At 40.8% G+C, this 26,856-nt stretch overlaps 1 protein-coding gene across 4 annotated transcripts in view; it reads right to left on the bottom strand.

Annotated features, from left to right (window-relative positions):
- Positions 1 to 26,856, bottom strand: part of kiaa0930 — a 92,911-nt gene that overhangs the window by 49,718 nt on the left and 16,337 nt on the right. Inside the window, exon 1 of one of the 4 annotated variants that reach the window (XM_067999763.1) lies at positions 4,517 to 4,702. The exons of 2 other annotated variants lie outside the window; for them this stretch is intronic. The gene's annotated coding sequence lies outside the window, so the exon portion shown is untranslated. Of the gene's footprint in view, positions 1 to 4,441; positions 4,703 to 26,856 lie in introns of those variants that run through there. One more of the 4 variants, XM_067999762.1, reaches the window with a different exon arrangement.

Genomic DNA, 26,856 nt, shown 5'->3' with positions numbered 1-26,856 from the left:
TTCCCACCCCTCCTTGAAATGCTGTCAGCACAATACAGTGCACAGTTCTAGACCCATTGCTCAACCTTTTCAGTGAAGTCAACCAAACTAATTGAAAAGAGCAGAGTCAACTGGGCTTCTTTCAGCAGTGGTAGGCAAGGATTTGCTATGACTTTTTCCCTCTCCACTTGAAATACTAAAGATACCTTTATCAGAACATAGTTTTGTTTGAAAACAGCTCTGAATACTGTGGCATGTTGGATGGTATTTCTGGTTTACCATTCCATTATTGTAATAGTTTGGCTTGTCCCTACAACAAAAGTACTTGTAAATTAAATTTCATAATGCACTTCCTAAAATATGTTGCTACTAGAATCAAGTGTGGTGAAATGCTGACTCAGAATGTGCAACCCCCAGTTTCAGTTCACTTTCAGTAACTGGAGGATTGCCATAAGGTGGTTTTACAAACAGCCACCATCAGTGTTCAACATCCAAGAAAAGGCCAAACCTTTGTGACCCATGTAAACCTCCAACAGTTTGGACCATTCCCACGGTCAGATGTTACACAAATTACATACAAGTGGAAAACAAACTCTACGCTCATCAAATCCCAGTTTTTGCAGAGTGCCTTCTATTGTACCACTGTGACTCTCCATTTCTCACGCCACCCATCCAGTGGCCTGAAATTGCCAAATTACCAGATTTTTGCTACAGAGTAATCCCACAAGTAGCTGAGACTTCTAATTTAAAGCCAGGAGGGGAGGGGGAAGGAGAAAAAGGAGCACATAAACAAGAGAGCAGGCAAAAATAGGAGAGAAAATGTTAATTCCTTCTATTTGAAGTGATTCAAACCAATACCTTTCTCCAAGATGAAGGTATTCTAACCCACCATGCCCCCACTTCCTGTAGAAAAGGTTTTAATTGGCTGGAGAGCAATACAAAAGCTACTCTACAATGGACTTTGGTACAAAGTGATAAAAGGTTACAGGGTTGTGCAGAGAGTTCGTGCTGTGAACAGCAACAGACTGAAAAAAGGTTTTAAATAATAAAGATGTCCAAATCTATCATTTTAATGGAAACAGTAAACTCCAATTCTAAAATAAACTCTAGATTTTTTAATCTCTCTAGTGTTCATTAGAGCATTTGGCTTTGCTTTGCATAGAAAGGTTTTACGTTGGTTTCCCCACACGACACACTGCTTCTCATTCAGCATTGTACGATTAGACCGTTATGGGATTTCATTAATCCACAATGAGTTTAAGACTTTAGCAAAATCTGGCACAATATTCTGGCCAGCTCTGGGACAGCCACTTTAACACAAGAGGTACTGGGGGGGGGGGGGGGGGGGGGAAACAGAGAAATGAAATACTATGGCCTAAACCAGCAGCACCAATTACTGTTCCACCGATCAGTTGCAGCCTTCCTTCACCGCAAGCCAAGCCTAATTGTACAATCAAATTTGGGGTCAGCTGGGGAAACTAAGACTGTAACTGCTGCTGGTGATTGTTCCTTCTCCCACCACTAGGTGGAGACAGCAAGTCTCTGCCCATCACCCACAAATCTCCAATCACCAGTTAAAGCATCCTACGCATTCTCATCCCACGTAATCCCCGCGTGGGAGACTTCTACTGCCTCCCAAAGATACACAAAGCCAACACACCCGGACGTCCCATCGTATCAGGCAACGGAACCCTGTGTGAGAACCTCTCTGGATACATCGAGGGCATCCTGAAACCCATCGTACAGGGAACCCCCAGCTTCTGTCGCGACACTACAGACTTCCTACAAAAACTCAGTACCCACGGACCAGTTGAACCAGGAACACTTCTCACCACGATGGACGTCTCGGCACTATACACCAGTATCCCCCACGATGACGGCATCGCTGCGACAGCATCAATACTCAACACCAACAACAGCCAATCTCCGGACGCCATCCTACAACTCATCCGCTTCATCCTGGATCACAATGTCTTCACCTTCGATAACCAGTTCTTTACCCAAACACACGGAACAGCCATGGGGACCAAATTCGCACCCCAATACGCCAACATTTTCATGCACAAGTTCGAGCAGGACTTCTTCACTGCACAAGACCTCCAACCAACACTATACACCAGATACATCGACGGCATTTTCTTTCTATGGACCCACGGCAAGGAATCACTAAAGAGACTACACGATAACATCAACAAGTTCCATCCCACCATCAAGCTCACCATGGACTACTCCTCAGAATCTGTTTCTTTCTTGGACACACGAATCTCCATCAAAGACGGGCACCTCAGCACCTCACTCTACCGCAAGCCCACGGACAACCTCACGATGCTCCACTTTTCCAGCTTCCACCCTAACCACGTCAAAGAGGCCATCCCCTATGGACAGGCCCTGCGAATACACAGGGTCTGCTCAGACGAGGAGGAACGCGATGGACACCTACAGACGCTGAAAGACGCCCTAGTAAGAACGGGATATGACGCTCGACTCATCGATCGACAGTTCCGACGGGCCACAGCAAAAAATCGCATAGACCTCCTCAGGAGACTAACACGGGACGCAACCAACAGAGTACCCTTTGTCGTCCAGTACTTCCCCGGAGCGGAGAAACTACGCCATGTTCTCCGCAGCCTTCAACATGTCATCAATGAGGACAAACACCTCGCTATGGCCATCCCCACACCTCCACTACTCGCCTTTAAACAGCCACCCAACCTCAAACAGACCATCGTTCGCAGCAAACTACCTAGCTTTCAAGAGAACAGCGTCCACGACGCCACACAACCCTGCCACGGTAACCTCTGCAAGACATGCCAGATCATCGACACAGATACCACCATCACACGAGAGGACACCACCCACCAGGTGCATGGTTCATACTCCTGTGACTCGGCCAACGTTGTCTACCTCATACGTTGCAGGAAAGGATGCCCCAGAGCATGGTACATTGGCGAGACCATGCAGACGCTGCGACAACGGATGAACGGACACCGCGCAACAATCGCCAAACAGGAGGGTTCCCTCCCAGTCGGGGAACACTTCAGCAGTCATGGACATTCATCCACCGACCTTCGGGTAAGCGTACTCCAAGGCGGCCTTCGAGACACACGACAACGCAAAATCGTCGAGCAGAAATTGATAGCCAAGTTCCGCACCCATGAGGATGGCCTCAACCGGGATCTTGGGTTCATGTCACGCTACACGTTACCCCACCAGCGAACAAATGTTATCTGTTTTTAATATAATGGGTCATTTGCTGGCTCTCTCTGCCTTCCGGATGTTTCTGCCTCTCCCTGTTTTTTTCCCCTGTTTTTTTTCCCTGTTTTTTTTCCCTGTTTTTTTTCCCTGGTTTTTTTTTGTTGAATGTGTATTCGGGGGTTCTGCAGGTGACACCTCTCTGTCTGAACACGGTGATTGCCTTGGCAACGGGCAGTTGCAGGGGCAGTCTGTAAACACCATGTATTGTTCTATATGTATAAATGCGTAGGCTTCAAGGAGCTCTTGAAACATTTGCCTGAGGAAGGAGGAAATCTCCGAAAGCTTGTGAATTTAAAATAAAATTGCTGGACTATAACTTGGTGTTGTAAAATTGTTTACAGTTAAAAGAACAGTGACCTCGGTCCCAAGAATCCCAAAACTTTCTAAACTCTCATTTGGTATAGATGGTACATCTTGGTCAGATTTAGACCTATTGACTTTTAGTTCCTATACCACTTAGAGTCTGTGTTGAGCTCTGTTCCCTTTCCCTAGGTTGATCTTTGTATTGTGTACTAAGATCCAATCTCAAAAACAAGTCAAATAAATCTGAATTGTTAAAAAAAATTACATTAACGGCAATGCAAATTACCTACACAAATCTAGAAGAGGTGCCTCATGATAGGTCTTTAATCTGTCAAAGTTAGTGTGAAGTGGCTGGTTTACAACTGAATATTAAAATGGAGAAATAAAGAAGCCATCAAAGTTGTTATGAGTAGAACTAGGATTTCAGAACATTATAGTGGTGGGACAGGTTGTAGAGGACATTTTATGTAGCTCCTCTTAATAAGGGAGTCAAACAATGTTAGAGTAAAGAGGAATGATAAATCATTTTGTTGCTTTAACACAATGAAATATATCTTTGTGAAAGCATGTTGCACTTCAAATAAAATGCACATAGGTCAAAATTTGCAACGGGTGAGCACTGAACCAAGCAGTAATAAAAAAAAAAATCATCCATCGTAAAGTTCAGAAAAACTACAAATTAAAAATAGCTAGTCAGCAGGAGCTACCACTTCAAAAAATATTGAATCAATGAAATTCCTTCAATATTTTGTGCAGTTGGTTTGAGCTGTCAGTTGGATTTTTCCTTGTTGAAAATTTATATGTAAAAGTGACACTATAACATATGAAATTAACCAATTTGGCATAAAATGTTTATTCTTATCCCGAGTTGCCTACATAGTAAATCCATGAAAAAATGTCATACTTCTGTGCCATGATCTTGAAGCTCAACTTGGAGTACTTGGCTCAAGCTTGAATGATAGGTTTGGCATAGACCCACCTATTTCCTGTAAATCCTTGATTCCTCCTAGTTGGCCACTGTCCACGTCAATTGTAGTAAGTCTAGCCAGTGTCTCGCCTCTTCATTTTGGCTCTACAGTGCAGTTACATCTTTCCCCCCTTAATCAAATTAACATTCACATAGCCTACTAGCACTTGCTGTTTGTAATCCCCATCCCTGTGCAGTGCAGTGAGATAAAAGTCTGGAAGCTGCTGAGGTAACTAATTTCTTCTGTATGAAAACGTCATGTTAATGTAAATAATGAACTTTCCGACTTTGTGTGAAGTCCATGATGCTTATCAGGAAGTAATTTCTAAAATTTGTTAAATTATCGACAGGAAGATTCACCATTCACAGAGCATTCTAGGTACTAGTGTTTGTAACCCCATCTCCTCACCCTACTTTTGAAATTTTTTTTTTGACTGCCTCTGAAGTGCCTTGGGATGTTTTTCGATGGTAAATGCATTATATAAAACGCATGTTGTCACTACAAAATTGCTGATACCACAAAGACAGCAAACCATTTGGAGGGCTTGAAGGTTAAAAAAATTGTATAAAATGTTTGGACTTTTTAAAAAAAAAAGTAAAAATAAATTATTTTGATATAAAACATGAAAGCAGAGTAAAGCATTAACTTTGTGAGCTAATTTAACTGGAAAAAAAAACACACTAGGGGTTAATTATTCATCCGATGTATGTCCATTAAAAGCAGCCATGTATTCATTTACTGTTCCTCGATACTTCATCAAAAGGTAAATCATGACCATTTTTTTTTAGCAAATTTTTCATTAAAAATACAATTTAGGTTACTATATTCAATGTGGTTATGCTAAATTTCAAAGTGGAATCAATAATTTTGTAATTACTCTAAATAGCACCTGCCTTATTTTTTAAAAAAGGAATACAAAGCAAATGATTCATGGAAATAGATTTACTTCTATTGCTGCAGTGATTTAAAAAAATATTTATTTTCAGTGATCAAAAAACACTTATTTTGCTTTCTCCGGGGAGATCTCTTACAAACTTCTTTCCAAAATCTCTTACTGGAGATATATACCCCTCCCTCACATCCATACCCCAACACACCACAACCTTTAACTCACCAGGAGCAATGCTATATGAGGATTGCCAAAAATTATATATAGAAGTTTTGAGATATGTACATTACACTTCAGGCATCACGGTCACAGAAGTTTTGGTGTCAACAAAAAAAAAGGGACCAGTCATGTTCACAAACCCACCATTTAGTGGTGTGCAGCAGTGGGAGGTCAGCAGGATTGTGGCAGGCAGTACAATCTGTTTCAGGAGCTGATTGATGGGGACAGCTTGCTGCTCATCAAGTACCAGTGAGTGAAACCAAGGGGGCACCCACACACCTCACCCCAGAAAGGGCATCAGAGATTCCACCCTGCACCCTCAGGACTCAGTGGAATGAGTGCCAGGTTCCCAGAGTTACCTTCAGGTAATCAGTCATGTTGCAGAAATTCCAATGACTCACTCTGCTAGCTCTCTGTAGCACTAGAGTATGTACAAGCTGTTAGCACATGCAGTTTAACAGTTGTCTATTAATAGGCTTAACTGTGTGCAGTTAGAGACATTAAACTGACCATGGTGGCTGTTGGGAATACAGAAAGACTTGACGAAATTGAACAAGGCTGCCACCAAGCAACAGATTTCTCAAAGCTCAACAGATGGTGCAGCAACCTTGCTTCAGCGAGTAATATTTAAGTCCGTTTTTGAACGTCTGTATGCAAGCAACAGAGTTCCAGACTGGAAGAAATGATGTGTGAAATTCTATACATAGACTTTAATACTTCATTTTTAAAAAAAAAAATGAACACAGAATACTGAGCTACAGCTCTTCTGTTCCCAATATAAATGTGGGAGTCTGGCTTAACACCTACAAACATACATGGTGCTTTCCCAATCACATGTTCTAATGGTCTCAAACTGACCACATCACTTCAGTGTTGGAGAAAGTGGACTCTAGCATGGATCAGGTTATCTCCTTCAAGTCTATTGGACTGCTTGAGTTTGGACAGCACCATGTCCAGAAAAGGAGGAGGGGGGTCAGGAGGGCAGATTTGCATTTAAATAGCGTTTTTCACGACCTCAGAGTCTCAAACTACTTCACAGCTAATGAAGTATAATCACTGCTGTAATGTTCAAAATACAGCAACCAATTTACACACAGCAAGATCCCATAAACAGCAATGAGACAAATGACCTGATAATCTTTTAGTGATGTTAGTTGAGGGATAAATATTGGCCAAGACACCGGGAGAACTCCTCCCACTCTTCTTCAAATAGTGTCACGGAATCTTTTATGTCTACCTGAGAGGGCAAATGGTATCTTAGTTTAACACCCCATTTGAAATCTATCCTTTCATCTGGGAATAATGCTGCACAAAATCTAGTCTAACACTCCAGTGCAGTATTGAGGAAGTGCTGCACTATTGGATGTGTCTTTCAGATGAGAAGTTAAACAGAGTTCCTGTCTGCCCTTTCAGGTGGACATAAAAGATCCCTTGGCACTATTTCGAACAAGAGCAGGGACATTCTCCCTGGTGTCCTGGCCAATATTTAGCCCTCAACCAACATCACTAAAAAATTATCTGGTCATTATCACATTGATGTTTATGGGACCTTCCTGTGCACAAATTATCTGCCGTGTTTCCTACATTACATCAGAGTCTACACTTCAAAAGTATTTAATTGGCTGTAAAGCACATTGGGATGTCCAGAGGTCACAAAAGGCATTATATAAACACAAGTCTTTCAGTGAACAAGAGAAAAATATGGTGGACCTTTTAAGTAGAGGTGGTTGGCTTTTGGATTCGATTCTATATTATTTTAAGTTTAATTTAAAAAACACATTTGCTTTAAGGAAAAATTGCAAAAAGTAAAAAAGATTGTATTCTGTACAAACTGATATTGCACCAAGAAACTCAACATGTAGCTTACAGATTTGTTGAATTGCCAGGAAATAGTTGCATCCACCAGGGATGTCTGAACAGTGACCCCAGGCCTTGCAAACTCAGTGCAAATTGTTCTTCAATTTTTCATTTGCTGGTTTTGTCTACTTAAGTTTTGTGAGCCTGGCAGTTTAGAAAAGGCTGTTTTTAGCACTATTGTCTCTTTAGTGACTAAATTCTCAATTGGAACAGCAAGATTTGTTCAATCAGTAACTGGAGATAAATGCAGATTAATGGAACCTGAATTAGAATTTTATATGTGGCCCCCAAAGCTCCATGATAAACCTATGTGGCTGAAGAAGACAAAAAGCGAAGGAAGCCCAGACACACCAATCAATTTAGTACCAGACCATTACTGCTGTGCGTACCACAGACAGCTAAACAGGCACCATGTCTCTTCTTGGGAGACCAGACCAAATTGGACACTTGATTTGTTTCTAAGTGACATCAATTATCAGCTTCCTTAAATCAGGTGCAATAAGCAGTTCAATTATGGAAATATCCCTCAGGAATAATTCAAGATGTTTCCTCAGGACAAAGGCTATGCAAAACCAAATGAGGATCAAACAGGAAGATGTCAAATCAAAAGCTTGCATCTATCGCACAGTTCAGACCTGAAGGGAGGGGTAATCTCTGAAGGTATATTTCAATGCAAAAGTAAAATAATGAGGATGGGGAATAGGGATATTTTTACATTAGTAAGTATTCCTTTGAATTGGTACATTATCCAAGTGATAATAGACATGTACACTGTTGGCATGATAATATAACTGTGTATAACGACAGAATAAAACAGATCTATTGTTTTGACAGATTCTTCACAGGTCTTAAAATCATTCATGTGCAGAACACGTCCCCACAGAGACAGAGGTAGCGCCCTCACAATTAGCCACATTGTAAACCTTTGAAGGCATTCAGATTTCAGATTCAAATCCTGTCCTGGCAACTCAACCACAGGCCGTGCTGGCACACAGCAAAATGGAAATGTCCTCTATACAATGACTATGTAGGGGAGGATGCTGTATATATTTTTCTTACTTGAAACCCAGTGGAGGAGGAATCAACCCATTTTCAGTGAAAAAAAGTGTTAACCTTCACTCTGTTGAACAGGACCTCTATAGATTTGGACAGCAAATAGTAATGATGAAAAGTTACTTGTGCAACTTTTTCCCCCACTGTTTTCTGCAGATTTTCTGTAGTACAGGATTCTTTCTGAACAGACCTCCAGCCACAGTATTCTTGCCGCCACCCTCAGCTAAAACCATACCGGTCATGTAAGCACTCCATTAGGTCTGCTGATGGCTGTCCTGGATTTGGGAGTTCTGGCAGAGGGAAGAGGCAGGTGCACTTGGATCTGAAGTGATAGACAAAATTGAAAAGGACAGGGGTGTGGGGGGAGAAATAGCCCTGATAATAAAGGATAACAAAGACAATAGTGAGAAAGGATCTTGGCTCGGAAGATCAGGAAAGAGAGAATCAGTATGGGTGGAGATAAGAAATAAAGGACAGCAAACACTGGTGGGAGTAGTTGATAGACCCTCTAGCAGTAGTTATACTGTTGGACAGAGTATTAATCAAGAAATAAGAGGAGCTTATAACAAAGGTAATGCAATAATCATGGGGGACTTTAATCTTCATATAGAATGGACAAATCAAATCAGCAAAAGCAGTTTGGAGGACAGCTTCGTGGAATGCATTCAAGACAGTTTCCCAGAACAATGTGTCATGGAACCAACCAGGGAACAGGCCATTTTAGATCTTGTCTTGTGTAATGAGACAGAATTAATTAGCAATCTCATAGTAAAGGTATCCTCTGGGGAGAAGTGATCGTAATATGATGAATTTCAGAGTTTGAGAGTGACGTATGTAAGTCCGAAACTAGAGTCTTAAACTTAAACAAAGCCAATTACATAGGTAAGAGGGACGAGTTGGCTAAGGTTGATTGAAAAATTAAAGATATGACGGAAGATAAGCTATGGTGAACATTTAAAGAAATATTTCATAATTCTCAACAAATATACATTCCATTGAGGAATGAAAACTCCGTAGGAAAAGTGATCCCTCCGTAGCAACAAAAGTTAAGGATAGTATTAGATTAAAAGAAAAGGCTTATAATGTTGCCAAGAAAAAAGTAGTAAGCCTGAGGATTGGGAGAGTTTTAGATACCAGCAAAGAATGATCAAAAAAATTGATAGAGGGAGAAAATAGAAGGACAGTAAACTAGCAAGAAATATAAAAACAGATTGCAAGAGCTTCTCCAAGTACGTAAAAAGGAAGAGAGTAGCGAAAGTAAACATGGGTGCCTTAGAGGCTGAGACAGGAGAAATTATAATGGGGAATGAGGAAATGGCAGACACGTTAAACAAATATTTTGTATCTGCCTTCACAGTAGAAGACAAAAAAAATACCAGAAATAGTGGGGAACCAAGGGTTTAATAAGTAGTTAATATTAAGAAAAAATACTGGAAAAATTAATGGGACTAAAAGCCAACAAATCCCCTGGACCAGATGGCCTACATCTTCGGGTTCTAAAAGGAGGTGGCTGCAGAGATACTGGATGCATTGGTTGAATCTTCCAAAATTCCCTAGATTCTAGAACGGTCTCAGTGGATTGGAAAGTAGCAAATGTACCACCACTATTCAAGAAAGGAGGGAGAAAACAGGGAAGTACAGGCCAGTTAGCGAGACATCAGTAGTCGGGAAAATGCTGGAATCTATTATTAAGGGTGTGGTAACAGGGCACTTAGGAAATCATAATATGATTAGGCAGAATCAACACGGTTTTATGAAAGGGAAATCGTGTTTGACAAATCAACTGGAGTTTTTTGAGGATATAACTAGTAGGGTAGATAAAGGGGAAGAAGTGGATGTAGTATATTTGGATTTTCAAAAGGCATTCGTTAAAGTGCCATGTAAAAGGTTGTTATACAAGATAAGGGCTCATGGTATTGGGGGGGGTAATATATTAGCATGGATAGAGAATTGGTTAGCAGACAGAAAACAGTAGGAATAAACAGGTCATTCTGAGGTTGGCAGGCTGCCACTAGGATCAGTGCTTGGGCCTCAACTATTTACAATCTATATTAATGACTCAGATGAAGGGACCAAGTGTAATTTATCCAAGTTTGCTGATGATACAAAGCTAGGTGGGAAAGTAAGCCGTGGAGGAAGACAAACAGTCTGCAAAGGGATATAGACAGGTTAAGTGAGTGGGCAAGAAGATGGCAGATGGAGTATAATGTGGGGAAATGTGAGGTTATTCACTTTGGAGGGAAGAATAGAAAAATATGATTTTTTTTTAAATGGCAAGAAACTATTAAATGTTGGTGTTCAGAGGGATTTGGGTGTCCTTATACACGAAACAAAGTTAACATGCAGGTACAGCAAGCAATTAGGAAGGCAAATTGTATGTTGGCCTTTATTGCAAGGGGGTTGGAGTACAAGAGTACGGAAGTCTTGCTGCAATTGTACAGGGCTTTGGTGAGACCACACCTGGAGTACTGTGTACAGTTTTGGTCTCCTTACTTAAGGAAGGATGTACTTGCCTTAGAGGGGGTGCAACAAAGGTTCACTAGATTGACTCCTGGGATGAGAGGGTTGTCCTATAAAGAGAGATTGAGTAGAATGGGCCTACACTCTCTGGAGTTTAGATGAGAGGTGATCTCATGAAACATAAGATTCTGAGAGGGTTTGACAGGGTAGATGCTGAGAGGCTGTTTTCCCCTGGCTAGAAAGTCTAGAACTAGGGGGCATAGTCTGAGAAGAAGGGGCCAGACATTTTGGACTGAGACGAGGTATTACTTCACTCAGAGGGTTGTGAATCTTTGGAATTCTCTACCCCAGGGGACTGTGATGCTCAGTTGTGGAGTATATTCAAGGCTGCGATCAATAGATTTTTGGACTCTAGGCGAATCAAGGGATATGGGGAACGAGCAGGAAAGTGGAGTTGAGGTAGAAGATCAGCCATGATCTTATTGAATGGTGCAGCAGGCTCGAGGGGCTGTATGGCCTACTGCCGTTCCTATTTCTTATGTTCATATATGTCCGCAACGCACTTGTAATTGGCCGAGGAACTATATTGTCTGACCCAGACCCTTAATCACCACTAAGCAGCATGAGGCCTTACTCAGCAAGGAAGCTGATCCCATAATCTTGAGACCAGAGGGAGAGCCTTCCGAAAACTAGAGACCCAGATCTCAACAGCACCAACAAAGTGTTGGTGATCAAAACTGGTTCTACGCTTGGGCCATCCCTCCTCAGGTTGCTGGCCTGCAGGTCACCCTGAAATTGCCACTCGCTCTACAGTATTCTGCAAGCTCCCTAAACCCTCAAACTTCCCTACACAGGTCATAGTAGCACTGCTGTGTATTCTCCATTAATCCATGCAGGGAGCGGTGAAGATTCTCAAAAAAGGACATGAAGAGCTTCTGCTGATTCATTAGAGTGGTAGGTAGCCTGTGTAAGGTACAAATCAGTGGGATGACAACAGTTGCATATCTGCCCCAGCCTGCTTGTTAATGCTCCTCTGCTGCCACCTCTACTCACTCCTACACCTTTGAGCTCAATACATCACTAGGTAATCCCTCTTGACTATCTGATTGCCCTGGAATGGTTGTATCTATGCTGGTGGTTGTAGGCTGTGGAGTGCTCGATGGATGCTGGGGCAGTTTTTCTGCTCCTCTCGATTCCATATTCTTCTTCATGGGAACCTTTTACATAAAGAGAAAGTGAATCGGTGTTGATAGGGAATGCAGCAAATGGGTAAGCACATAGTAGCAAGGCTAGTATGTGTCATGGTGCCAATGGGCCGATACATCTGGCTGTTTTTCACTGATTAGAAAGGCCCAAGAAGTTGAAGACTACTTTGTTGGGCTGCCACAATTTGTAAGGCTTGCTCCTCGTGGCGAATGAGGCTTCGCAGGTTGATTGCTCCATGATTAGTGTAGTTTGTCTCCCTCAAGTAGTGGGCTGCTTTCTTCTTGGGGTACTTCTTAGGGCACCTCTAGCCGAGTATGTCAATGCCATTTGTTGAAATAAAGAACAGCACTGCCATGTAGCACAAGGAGCAGCCAGCACTTCACCTGGTTTGAAAGACTGAGTACAAAGTCTGCAAGTAGTTTGAGGAGCCACCGTGAGGTGAAGGTAGCCTTAGCTTTTGTCTGCCACCAATTGGAATTGTGCCTTCAGACATTGTGTTTATAGAATGGCAGATGAGTAGTGGAGCGAGTGCTTTACAGGCTGCATTGTTGATGTAGCATATTGTGGCCCAAGTGCTTGTTGCAATTTCCTTTCCTTTGTGAGAACCTTTTATTCAAACCTACCCCTTTACATGCCTTCTCAGCCTTTATTCCCCATTTACTCCCATAACTTATGCACATTTAAGACTCTGTTGACCACTTCCTGCCATGCTTGTTCACATTGGCTTTAGGTAGATCATTCCTTTCAGCTCTTTGCAACCTCCTCTACTGGGATTTCCAGGCTCCCTTCCGTTTTGTTACTGCTCCACCAAACATCTTCACTTACCCAGTCAGGATTCTTGAAAATAAATGATGCCTTCAAGTGCAGCAGCCCTTAAAAAGAGCTGCCATGCCATAAATTCTCTGGTCCCGATCAGACACAACACTGTGTGCAAAACATGAATATCAGATTTGAATGCCAATTTTAACATAACTGACATTGTTTGCACACTAGACAGTACATCATTCTTTCAAAACACAGTGTACTTATACAAATTATTTAAATTAGCCAACCCCAGGAGATCCAGCGAGATCAGCCAGCCACCCCTACACTGAGGTTAACAAGCTATCTCACTCCCAGCAAAACTTCTATTCCATCCAGCATATTGCATCGAATGCACCATTACAGTAAAATCAATAGACCATAGGAGACAGGCTGCAAAATCTTTACTCTTACTCTGAACAAATTGCTTTTTTCAAGAGTTAAATCCAATTCGCCTCCAAGTACTCCGCAAGCCATTTACAGAGAAACAATTCAAGCAACCCATTCATTAAGTGCTGTACAATTGTCAGGAAAATGCACCAAAATACAAACAGATCCCGACCCAACCTAAATGTCCACTATCTAGGAGCCAAACAAACTAGTCTAAACAAAATATTCCATTTCTACACCTGATAATTCTCAAAACAGATCCTGTGCCTCTCCAGTACCCTTTTGCCCCACAGCTGGATTACTTGCCCATTTGCACATCCAATTTTTACAAACCCATGATAACAAGATAAAGAAAGGATGCCTTAATAATTTCCAATGAGTCATTATAAGGTTTGAGATTAAAAGATTCACACTATCTAGTGTGCAAACAATTTCAGCTCAAGTAAAATTAGCATTCAAATCTGATATTGGTGTTCCTGCTAGCTCCGAAAAGCAGATCATTTTAAAAGTAGATGTAGCATTCAGAGCTAAGGAACAAGGATGAAAGTGCCACCCTTCGCTGGCTCACACCCACACATTATTTCTTTCTGTGCTTGCCATGGCTAATACATGAGAACCTGCAGAAGACATTTTCATGTTAAAACATACATCAAAACTGCATATGTAGAGAGACCACTTTCCTGAAATCACTGCTTCATTTTACTGGCCTTGTATGCTGATAACTGCAAGTTCAGACACAAAATAATTAGCACGATGTGGAAAAAAAAATGAATCGACATATTGATTGGATGGTGAAAAACATGCTGGGTCAGGGATATCGTACAACTGGCTGAATGTCAATGCAGAGGTCGAAAGCGGACACGTGCTCTTTCTAAAAAGACTTCTGTTCCTTTTCGTAACTCTCCTGTGTCACGGACAATTTGGTGCCGCCTGGTCCCAGTGCTTCACCAAAGCAAGAACGTCCATGAGGAGGTACGTGAGCCCAACTTCAGAAGGACTAATAATTTCCCCTCACAATGAAACAGTGCAAAGCTCCCCTTAAAAAAAACAGGTTTTGTTTCAAAGAAAAACACAGCATTTTTGTGCGTCTTTTGGGGTGGGGGGGGGGGGGGGTTGGGGGGGAAAGGAGAAAGAGAGAAAGAGAAAAAAACAGTAGAGAATAGGGGGACATTTTAAACTTTTCACAAACAATTGTTATCCCAAAATACTACACAGAATATTTAAATGATTTTATGCCTATTTTTGGTCGATACTTGATGTCGTTGAGTGGCACAAGTTGAAAACCCTGGACATCTGCAATACAACTACATAAAGCAGGGGTTAATGGGGAGCAATCTGAAAGGGCAATTTACTTATACCAGTGTTGTCCATGTCCAATTGAAATCTCTGTCTAGCCACAGGTGTGGCTACAGTGACACCATTTTAGCCACATGCACTAATTTTAGTGGAAATGCCTAAACACACACTCAAACCATACAAGTAGATGTACTTCACACATGTATATTTATTAAACATCTAGCACCATTCAGTAACCAAGTAAGTAAGGCTTGCAATGATCAATATACACTCGCACACTCTGCTTTTCATCTTACCATTTTACCAAACATACTAAAAGGTTAATGTAAACATGCACATGCCTTGCGAATTGGAGTATTGAGATCACATGCCCGAAGACAGTTTCGATTGCTTGATTTTTACTTAATCAAAAATGCAATTCACCACAACTGGATCCCCAATTCACCACAAGTGGCCATTGGCTAACACTGGACAACACTGACTTATACCGCGAGACTTAATATCAACCCACCATCATTGTCTTGTGTGCATAGTACTCACATGGATTGTACATTATGGTGCCAAAATCCAATAAACCCTGTAGTGGTTGGAAAGTTTCTTGCCGGGCACAACCTGTAGATTATGCACAACGATCTGGCTCCAACCGGCAAATATCAGCTCAAATTTAAAAACTAGTAATTTGATCAAAATAACTTATTGGATGGCCCATGGAAAACTCATGTTTCTTAATAGAATATCCCTACATTGAAAAAAAACCAATTATGCTTGCCCTACAGCTGGCTTCTCTCATGATTAACAGGCTTGTGTGAATAAGGTGATCTATTTTAGAGTTCCTAAAAAAAAAGCGCTTTGAAAGTCAAAGATATTTTATCAAATTAAAAATCACAATATGCACCCCGGAATGGGCAGGAGGCACGTGACTTGGGCTCAAGTCTCTTCCAATGCTACTGCTGCCAGTTTCTCAGCTACCCTCCTACCCTTCCATGAGATTGCCAGATGTGCTCCCAGAAGTATGAGATTCAACCTTCAAAAGAACACCAATGCACTGCTACTCATCAATTTTCCATTCAATCCTAATGGGCACTTGCTGGAAATGTATATAATAAAACAATAGTTGACCTGCATTAAACAAGATGAACGGTCTCACTTTGCTTTGCCAGTAAAGGAAAGCCAATCTAAGCAGAAAGAAAAAAAAACATCTGTGCCAAAGGGAAGATTCTGTCTTCCATGAAACAATTTCAAAGCCAATTAAATAGACCCCCACATAATTTGTCCTAGTGAAACTATTGCACAGCAATGCAAAGAAAATTAAATACATTCGTAGCAAGATCAGAAATAACCACATCTTGGCAACAATCCTGAATGCAATCTGCAGGATCAGTCACAGCAATGTAACTCCCCCATTACATTTTCAATGAGTTCACACTGACCCCATTTACTTAACTGCACTAAATTAGGGAAAGTGATGAGTCAACAACTGTACAAAAGCCCAATTCAAAGAAATATAGGTGAATAAAAATTGTGAAGAAAACACAATGTGGGAAATGTGTTTTTTGCCAACCACTAAAGGGTTAATTTCTTTGAAAACAATTGACAAGGCCAAATGGCAAAATCTTGTGAACTCTGATAAATAAAGGGCAATAAAATAAAATATTCCTTTTTTTTTTTTAAGAACAGCAGATAGCACAAGACAAGCTCGCCTTAAAAGATGCAAAACCAGTGATACAATAAACAGATCGCTCAAGATTGTCATCACCTTTAATAGAGTTCAGAGACAGCCATAGCTGATGATCTGCAGATAAAAGTTATTTTATGGCATGACACTGGTATTCTGGTACCTGAAATGAGGCACAAAATCAATGACATTTTTTCCTATTGACACCTGGTTGCATCCAATAAACAAATGGGATCAGCGTAATAAAATAATATTTACAATGTCAACTTTTGAGTAAGGGGAGAGGTGGAGAATCTGCAGTTAGTCCAAGTACAGATGAGATACTTCGGCCCATCTACCTCATCACCTCAAAAGGAACCTACAGTACACCATCACTGCCTCTAACTGCCCTTGAACGATTCCCCCATTTTTGCCTCCACTACCCTACACAGAAGGCCAACTTTTGCATAATGTGTTTCCTGACATCAGTCCTGAACTGGCCATTTAATAATTTGTAACTGTCAGCCTTGGCTCAGTGGTGGCACAAATCACCTGAGTCAGAAGGTTATGGGTTCAAGCCCCATTACAGAATTGAGCACATAATCTAGGCTGACACTTCAATGCAGTACTGAGGGAGGGCTGCATTGTTGGAGGTATCATCCTTCAGGTGAGACCTTAAACTGCAGCTCTGTCTGCCCTCTCAAGTGGCCATAAGAGCAGGGGAGTTCTCCCAGTGTCCTTGCCAACATTTAGCTCTCAACCAACACCACTAAAAAAAACTGATCATTTATCTTATTGCTGTTTGTGGGATCTTGCTGTATGCAAATTGGCTGCAGTCTTTCCCAACATCGTAACAGTGACAACAGTTCAAAAGAACTACTATTTTGGCTGTGAACCGCTTTGGAATGTCTGGAGGCCGAGAAAGGCACTGTATAAATGTGAATGCTTTCCATATGTCCTACAACTATGGTTTAACTTGAAAAATGTTCCAGATTAAACTTTTCAAATTCTGCTCAGTCTTGAATACCTCAAATGTTCCCATGTATTCCCCTCTTTTCATAATGTTTTCCCAAGTTCTTCTAACCTTTCCTCAAAACCCAGTCCACTGACACTAGACATCAGCCTCATGGCCCTTGCTTCCAGAGCTTGAAGGTTTCCTGCATGCCTCAGTGACCAGAACTGAACACATCAGAACACTTTACAGTTTCAGCATGCTGCCTCAAATGTATAATCTACTGATTTGGTAATAAAGCTCAGCATTCTGTTTGCTTCGTTGATTACTCCTCTGCAGGGCCTGGGCATGATCAATATTTAATCCATTATTACTCCCAGGCCTCTTTTAGCATCTCCCCAGCCAGTTCAATGCCATTCATCAAGCATGTGTTCCATTGTTCTCCTAGTCTGTAACACCCTGCATTATCGGTATTGAATTTCATTTCCCATAGTTATGCCCCCATCAAAATGTTGTGAGGGTCCATCAGTAGTTCTTTGGCTGCGTCATCAAATCTCCACTTTCCACCCCCCGCCCCACCAATTTGACTGATTTGTATTGCTTTTCTGAATCCAAGTCAATTATGCAGATTAGAACAATAGGGGACCACTAATAAGACCTAAGGCACCCCAGTCAGTACATCACCACAACTCAACATCATTACACTAACTAGTACCTGCTGCTCCCCACCCCCTCCAGCCAGCTCCTTAGTCACCACCAGGTTTTACACCACCTTAAGCTTGCATAGCAGCCTTTCATGCAGGACTTTAGCAAAAGGCTTTTCTGGAAGTTGAGGGACACTGCATCCCAGGGTTTTCCATCATCCACTTCGGACATCAAGACAAGGAGGCTAGTCAGGTAAGAGTTCATCTGTCTGAAGCCATTAACTGAGTTATGTTCATGTAGCTAATTCTCAAGTTTGATCCAAATGATTGATTCCATTATTTTGCCAGTTACTGATGCAAGACTAATGGGTCAAATTATCTGGGTTTGTTTTGTTGCCTTTTGAAAATAGGTGCCACGTTAGCTCACCAACTCAGTGGGACCTCCCTGTATTTATGGACTCCTCATGGTGACTGTCAGCACTTTGTAGAATTCATCCTTAGTCTGAAAGTGTAGCTCCCGAGTGTCTGCCGTCCATCTCTTGGATTGGTCAACTGAAAGGGATGGATGTGTTCTCAGCGATCAAGAGTCAGATGTTTTGCAGGCGAAAATCATTGGCAATAACTTCGTACATACTGATGTGTTTGACAGATGTATGAGGTAAAAACAAATTCATAGGTCAGGTTGTCTGAAGTGGCCTTTGATCTGAAGAGGTCCCTAAAAGGGAGGATTTTTACTTTAAAAATTACAGGTCTTTTGAACAAGGGCACAGAGCCAATTAGAAAACAAAGTTTGAATTGTTAGAGGAAAAGAAGTGTTTAAAAATTAAAACTGTATCAATACAAAAGAAGTGTGGAGCAGATTCATCCAGCAGTTAACTCAGAGCACAAGTTCACTGAAATAAGAAATACAGTTAAATACTTGCAAGGTGTCACTCAGAAGACAAAGACGACACACCAGGAAACAAGATATATTGCCAAGGTGGAATCAGTGCCCTGCAGAGAAAGACCAGACTGTTTTGACCTAGTAGTTAAGCCCCTAACTGAACAAAAAGGTAACAACCTTATACTAAATATAATTCACATCATAGACTTAAACAGAAACATGATTGCTACCCATTACACTGCTGGATGAACTGAAAGATTAAACCACCATAATTCATGAAGCTGAATATCAGTGTTACTATATATGAAATGAGCAAAAAACATTGATTAATAATCATGGGAGATTTCAACCACTCCCAAATAAACTGGCAAGACATAGGGAAGGGGTAAACGGGAATGGAGTTTTACAGTGTGTACAGGACTCCTTTCTTACCCAGTTTGTGAGAAGCCCAACAAGATGAAGCACTGTTGGATCTAGTAATGGGAAATGAACCAGAGCAGATAAGAGAAGTAAGCGTAGGGGAACATCTAGGCAATAGCAATCATAACATAATAAAGGTTTAAAATAATGATTAAGAAAGACATAAGTAAGACAAAAGACCAAAGTAATAGATTGGAGAAAAAAAATTATGGGGATGAGAATGGAACTAGGGAAGGTAAACTGGTAGGAATGTTGACAGTGATAGAACAGTGATGGGAAATGTTTAAAACCGTAATCTAAAGTTCAGAAGACATATATTCCTCTTAAAGTAAACAAGAACAAACTAGCCAATAATGAAACACCATGGATGAAGAGATAAGGGTAAAATTGAAACTAAATAAAAAGACACACTCAGTACATAGAAAATAAAGGGGGATGACGAGGGAATACGGAAAGGTTAGGAAAGAAGTAAACAAATCAATTAGCAAAACAAAGGAACTACGAAATTAAATTATCAAGCAATATAAAATAGTATTCTACAGACAAATAAATGAAAAATCAGGATAGGGATAAGGCCATTAAGGAATGCACAAGATAGTTACAGGTAATGACAGCGAAATGGCAGAAATATTGAATAGTTACTTTGCCTCAGTATTTACCAGCGAAACTAAAAGGTGGGCAATGGCATTAGAAGAGATCAAACAAGATAGAAGACATTTAGATAGAAAGGAGGGAGATAATTGATAACTAATCAAACTTGGGGAGGATAAAATCCCTGGTCTGGATCGATTACATCCAGGAATATTAAACATTAGGGAAGAGATAGCAGAGGCACTATTACATATATATAAAAATTAATTAGAAAAAGGGAATAGGGCCAGCTAATGTTATTCTATTCTCCCTTTTTAAATATAGGAATAAGTCCATGGAACTGTAGACCAGTTAGTTTAACATCGGTGGTAGGAAAGAAAATGGAATCTTTAGTCAGGTAATAGAAAAACATAGTAAAGAGTCGTCAGCACGGATTTCAGAAGGGAAAGTCATGCTTGACCAACCTTATTGAATTCTTTGAAGAAGGAACATAAAAAGTAGACAAGGGTAATGCAGTAGATGTAATATATTTGGATTTTCAAAAGGCCTTCGATAAGGTACCTCATTGTAGACTCACGATTAAGGTTCAAGCACGTGGAGTCAGGGGACAGGTAGCAGAATGGATAGCAAGCTGGCCACAAAACAGAAAACAAAGTAGGAGGTAAGGGTAGATACTCAGACTGGCAAAAGGTGGGAAGTGGTGTTCCACAGGGATCAATGCTGGGACCACCGTTGTTCACAACTACATTAACGATTTGGATTTGGGAATCAGAAATACAATTTCAAAATTTGGGAACATCAAATTTTGGGGGGGGGGGGGGGGGTGGTGTAGTTAATACAAAAGGAAAAATGCATTAAAATGCAAGAGGATATTAATAAACTTGCAGAATGGGCATGTAATTGGCAATCAAATTTCAATATAGATAAGTGTGAGGCGGTGCATTTTGGTACGAAGACTAAGGAGGCCACATACTGCTTGGATAATAAGAGTCTAAATGGGGTAGAGGAGCAAAGGGATCTGGGATACAGATACACAAATCACAAAGTAGCGATGCAGGTTATTAAGGCCATAAAAAAGGCAAACCAAGCACTGGGGTTCATTTCTAGAGGGATAGAATTGAAAAGCAGAGATGCTATGTTAAACTTGTATGGAACCTTGGTTAGACTACACTTTGAGCACTGTGCACAGTTTTGGTCTTCATATTATAGAAAGGATATAGAGGCAGTGGAGAAGGTGCTAAAAAGGTTCACAAGGATGATGCCAGAACTGAGAGGATATACTTATCAGGAAAGGTTGAACAGGCCTTTAGAAAAAAGGCTGAGGGGTCACCTGATAAAGGTAAACTAGAGAAAATGTTTCCACTTGTTGGGGGGGGGGGGGGGGGCGGGTGGGAAGAAGAGGAGTTGCAAACTAGAGGTCATAAATAAAAGAGAGTCACCATTAAATCAAATAAGGAATTGAGAAGAAACTTCTTTACCCAAAGAGTGGTAAGAATGTGGAATGCGCTGCCACAAGGAATAGTTGAGGCAAACAGCATTGATTCATTTAAGGGGAAGCTAGATAAGCACAGGCGGGAGAAACGAATAGAGGGATATGCTGATAGGGTTAGATGAAGTAGAGAGGGAGGAGGCTTATTTGCAGCATAAACACCAGCATAGACTAGTTGGGCCAAATGGCCTATTTCTGCACTGTGGACTCTATGTAAATCTGAGAGACAGTAATTCTGAACTGAGACATGTTATGTCAAACTGAACGCAGCCAAGGATGTGATTCTGCAATGCTTATCCTTGTAATTACACAGTGTTAAATTGAACCCAGCCAAAGCTGTATTACTGTAATGCTGAAATGAGTTACATCATATTATGTTGAACCTATTTAATGAGATGCTGTTGCAATTCTGAAACCAGGTTATTGTACTGTCAATGAACATTACTTGCACAATTATAATATCTTTACTTGTGTGGAAGAAGCAAAATAAAATGGTTGTTGGCAATACAATTTTAAATCCTTTAAGTACTTGAGTTGAGCCAACAGTGGTCACTGTTCTACTGCATTTCTGCAGATAGCCAAAATGGTGATTTTAATTCGACAGAGTGACACACATGATTTTTTTGAAACAATTGTTATATTTCACTCTACTCTCTTTAACAGTCTTGGCCCTAGCCTCTGGAACTTTCTCTTTAAATTGTTCAGCCTTGCTCCCAGCTCAAAACTTATCACATCAACGATGCCTTCAGCCATCGATCATCCTTATCGTACATAAGCCTCTGTGAAGCACTTTAGGACATTAATGGTATTAAAGGCAAGTTGTATGGCTTATCACCACACCATATAATGTATTTCCCCCATTGTCTGTCTCTTCAATATATGTAATTTTAAACAGTTTGCATTTTGAAGTAATTCACTGTTGAAGTGCTTTGGGATGTTTCAAAGGACATGCTAAGGCATTATATAAATGCAAGTTCTATCTTTCTTTATATCTGTCTGTATGATGTGGTTTTCACAGTACTGTGAAAAGCACCGACGAAGGTGTGGCAGTTAGAACAATCTAATTCTAGAAGCAAGCACCTCATGGTCAGTCCTTCTCTATGGGACAATACACCAGCACTTCAGCTCCAATAACCACTTGTCCCTGGCAAACTATCAGGGAACTCATTTCAAAAGGAGCCACTGTCATAAGTTGCATCAATTGTTGGCTTCATGCAGAACACACAGGGTCATTAAGCCACAAATAAACATTGCAACATCCTTTTACAAACCAGGATCTTTCAATTCGACAAACTAAATCTATTTGGGATGTATTTTCTTCTGATTTAAGCGGATTTCATTTTTTGGTAGTTTGCAGGATAATCTGGTTGAATGAAATTGAAAAAAATTAAAATGTCTGAAAAGCAACACTAGAATTTCGACTGTTAGAGGGAAACCAGGTAAAAGCCCGAATTGTTATGCTGGATCAGATTTTTTTCAAGTTGTTGACAAGATCAGCAACTTCATCGATGAAACTACAGAGAGAATATTCTGTTTAATATGACACTGAATTCTACGTCTGTCCCATTCTGGGGACACACTCCTATGAAGAACTACAACCACAACTCCCTGTAATCCCTTATTCACTCCTGATCAAACTTCATCTTAAACACCCCAACCTTAGTTTTTAAGTATAAACGTTATTGCTGATTGAGATCCAGAAAAGTCCAATTAATTGTATCAATATTATTCGCTACTTAAACAAAAAGACTTCTCCAAACTCCTTTATGAAAACAATCCACAATTCTGTTGGAATCATTTACATTGATTGCCTAAACTGAATCTCTAATCAGTTTCTGTCCTGATGTTAAGGACAATAGTGTTAAATATATATTCTTTTTAGATCAAATACTAAACTGAATTAAACATTTGCAATAAAATGCACATATCACCTGCAGATTTACTTTTCAAAAACCCACAATATCAGGAGGAGTATTTTAGTCCTGTACATGAAACGATCACGTCTATAATCTGGAATGTTTAAAGGAGTAACTCCAAAAGGGTATGGAGAGTAGGCAGGCACATGGGATTCAATATGGTGGCTCACATGGAACAAAACACCAGCAAAACTTGTTGGACCAAATGGCTGGTTTCCATGTTGCAATGTTCTATTATTCTACATTTCAGTCTATGGATTGGAGATTACTGCAGTCACTCCCATGAAGTGTAACCGTCAATTCTTCTTCTTTTCCCCCAAATATAGATTATACTTCACTTTTCAAACTGCTGCAAATGTGAAACTCCTTCATTTTAGAAAAACCTTCCATTAGAATTGGGGAAGTAGAACATGACATCATGGTGCATGTTAACTATCACTTTTTATGCAGGTAACAGCATCTGGGGCCCATTGCCCAATTTTCAGTGGAATTCGCTTCACATGAAGCAGCACATTGCTCAGTTAACTCACACATGACCAGCTCAACAGGCAGGCAGGCAGAGATTGGTAAGTGAAGCATCTTTATTTTCCAATTTTATGCCACTACCATATTTTCCAATGCTTAAGTAAGCCATTCTAGAAGTAGACATGATGGCCATAGTTTCCGCACACAACTAGTTTCCAACTTTAGCTGGTGTTTTAGGAAGAGAAAGAGTGGAGGCTTCTGTACAAGTTGTAAAGGGCTGTTCTTGTGCACCGCCTCTGAGCTGTCCAAATAGCAGCCTTGGCAAAAGGTTGAAAGCAAACTGCCTGCTTGCCCTCTCAGCAAGGGAATACTACATGACATGGCACAAGCTAAAGGGAAATCAAAAATAGAGAAACTGAATAAACAATTGCAATAAACCAAGTTGCCCACTTGACAGGAACTGACTGCTTTTTAGTATTGTGCTGCTTTCTGAAAAGATTATACAAAGCTACATCAGTGCCCTTTTTCCAATAACCACTATGGCAACAAGCACAACCACAGTTCCAAAAGGTTTAAAGGGGCATTGTTGCCTGCCTGAAAGAGACACTGATTAAGTTTCCTTTTTATCAGGCACAGGAATACGAGACCCTCACTAAACCCAGTATAAAAGCAACTTATGTTAGGTATCCACCTCAGTCCAGGTTTGGAGAGATTTAAAATGGTGCAATCTTCACATGGAATCTTCCTTTTCTCCAAATGAATCATGTTTCAGTGCAGTTTTCGGGCAGTAATATATTCAATTTTATAAGTATTTTGCAATATGTGGTGCATGGAGATTTTGTTACTAAAAACGGAGTTAAGGGACCCAATTATGTACATTGCATAACCTATCTGCAAACTCGCCTGACATTTGCCTGAGGAAGGAGAAAATCTCCGAAAGCTTGTGAATTTAAAATAAAATTGCTGGACTATAACTTGGTGTTGTAAAATTGTTTACAATTATCTGCAAACTGTCTCACTACTGTAAAATCTGGCTTCTAATCACCCCTTCCTCAGAAGCTAAAGGTCGATCACAACCACCCACCTAATTTCACCCCAAAACATAGGGGTGAATATTCTCAAACACCCCACCTCCACTCAACCCCTACCATATCCAAATAAGATACTTATCTTAGGTTGCCTCTGTCCTTGCCCTTCAGACCTTGTAGCTGTTAAGACTCTTTTGAATGGATACAGCATATTGGAGCAAAGTGCCTTGGGGGTTGGAGAAGGGCACAACAGGTTATTTGTTCTATCAATTGTCCCCACTCCCCTTCTCCCCTGAAATCAGACTCTTGGCTAGGATATAGTTCCACAAGCACTCGTTACCTTCCGATATATCTTGTCCAAATGGGCAACGTGAGTGAGTTTTTTTTAAAAAATTCGTTCATGGGATGTGGGCATCACTGGTGAGGCCGGCATTTATTGCCCATCCCTAATTGCCCTTGAGAAGGTGGTGGTGAGCCGCCTTCTTGAACCGTTGCAGTCCGTGTGGTGACGGTTCTCCCACAGTGCTGTTAGGTAGGGATTGCCAGGATTTTGACCCAGCGACGATATATTTCCAAGTGAGCTGTGGTAGTGAGTTTCAGAAGGGGGCAACATAGCTGAGCCTGAACCTTTTGTCACCCAATATCCATACTCACACATTTTCAGGATAGCAAATCAGGAGTAAGGAAGCCTGGCTGTTTTTCTCCTCCATAATCCAAGGACACTGGGGCCAATTGTAACCCCCCCCCAACCGCCGCCAACTGCTGCCCTGCAGAGATCATTTCACTCAGACTCAGTTCCATACCAGAAACTCACTGAGCCAACAGGGGAAGCGCAAACAGGTTCTAATTATATAGAGACATTGACCCTTCACTAAGCACCACACTTCAGGTAACCCAGGAGTGCTTCCAAGGAACAAACAGTTAACAGTATTCTTTACATATATTTACAAAAAACCTGTGCCTGGCAGCAGGGTGGATAAGTGATATTTTCCAATTCTCTGCAATATTTCCTATGGGAAGTGTGCAAGTGAGTTCCAAGATGAAGCGTTCAGTCTCCAATTCTCATTGACCTGAATGGGAACAAAAGGGAAAGCGAGAACAGGGTGTAGGGGGGGAAAAAGAATGTTACTGTTAAACATTAACTCAAAATAACTTGTTACTAAATATCTAATTTTATGGTATTGTTAAACAGCAGCACTGGCTGGAGACCTGAAGATTTACTGCATCAGTTCTAGCTAGCAAAGAGTTGCAAGCTCGTCAGCAAGTGACTCAGACAGCATGGGTCAGACTCCTCTACCATCTCTAGATGCCAATCCCAGGAGCTCATATGCAATTTTTAACACTCACTGCAGGTCAGAACCTGTCATGTCACAGTAATGCATCCATCACACAATGCGGTTTTCACAGTTATTCCTCGAAAGTTACCCAGCTGCCACTTACAAGAGTGAAAATTGAAAAAAAAGTACATTCAAAAGTATGGGGGGGCGGGGGAAGAGGGAAGGAGAGAGAAATTTGTAAATTAAATCATATTCTTTCCAATTCCAGGTCCTGGATATCTCCTTTGAAGAAAATAAAATCCAGATGTTTTTCACGACTTGACAGTTTGGGTGAATCCAGCTGTATTCCATACAGCAGTTCAGCATTTCCCAATCACAGCAAAAGAAAAGATGGACTATAAAATACAGCTCAATCAACCAACCCATAAGAGGGAACCAATTCAAACCACTTCTCCAAGTGCTGCTCCACTGACAGTTTTCTTCCTAATGTGTTAAAGAAATTTTAAGAGGGGAAACTAATTAAGTTTATTGTTTTCCCCTCTAAGTGACCCTCTATTCCTATGGTGACATAGTGAGCAGAAACCAGTGTCCCATTTTTGACCATTGCCACTCGAAACAGCCATTGGGGAGTACATTATTGTGACAGAGTGATTTTTCTTTCATTTTCCAACTCTATGGGGAAAGCGTTTAATCCCCAACAGCACAGCCGAGGCAAGACCTCACCATGTAGCGAATAGTAATCACAGACCCCCATTGTGCGACAGCACCTCATGCTAACCTAATTTTTCATTTACGCCAATAGAAATGGATCTCATCATAGGAAGAAGATTTCATTTATGTATTTCTTTATGTATTATGCGT

This window comes from Heptranchias perlo, chromosome 18, assembly GCF_035084215.1.
Source record: "Heptranchias perlo isolate sHepPer1 chromosome 18, sHepPer1.hap1, whole genome shotgun sequence".
NCBI classification, from domain to species: Eukaryota; Metazoa; Chordata; class Chondrichthyes; order Hexanchiformes; family Hexanchidae; genus Heptranchias; species Heptranchias perlo.
The sequence above is the reverse complement of the archived record's forward strand: the minus strand, read 5'-3'. Positions and strand labels throughout refer to the sequence as shown.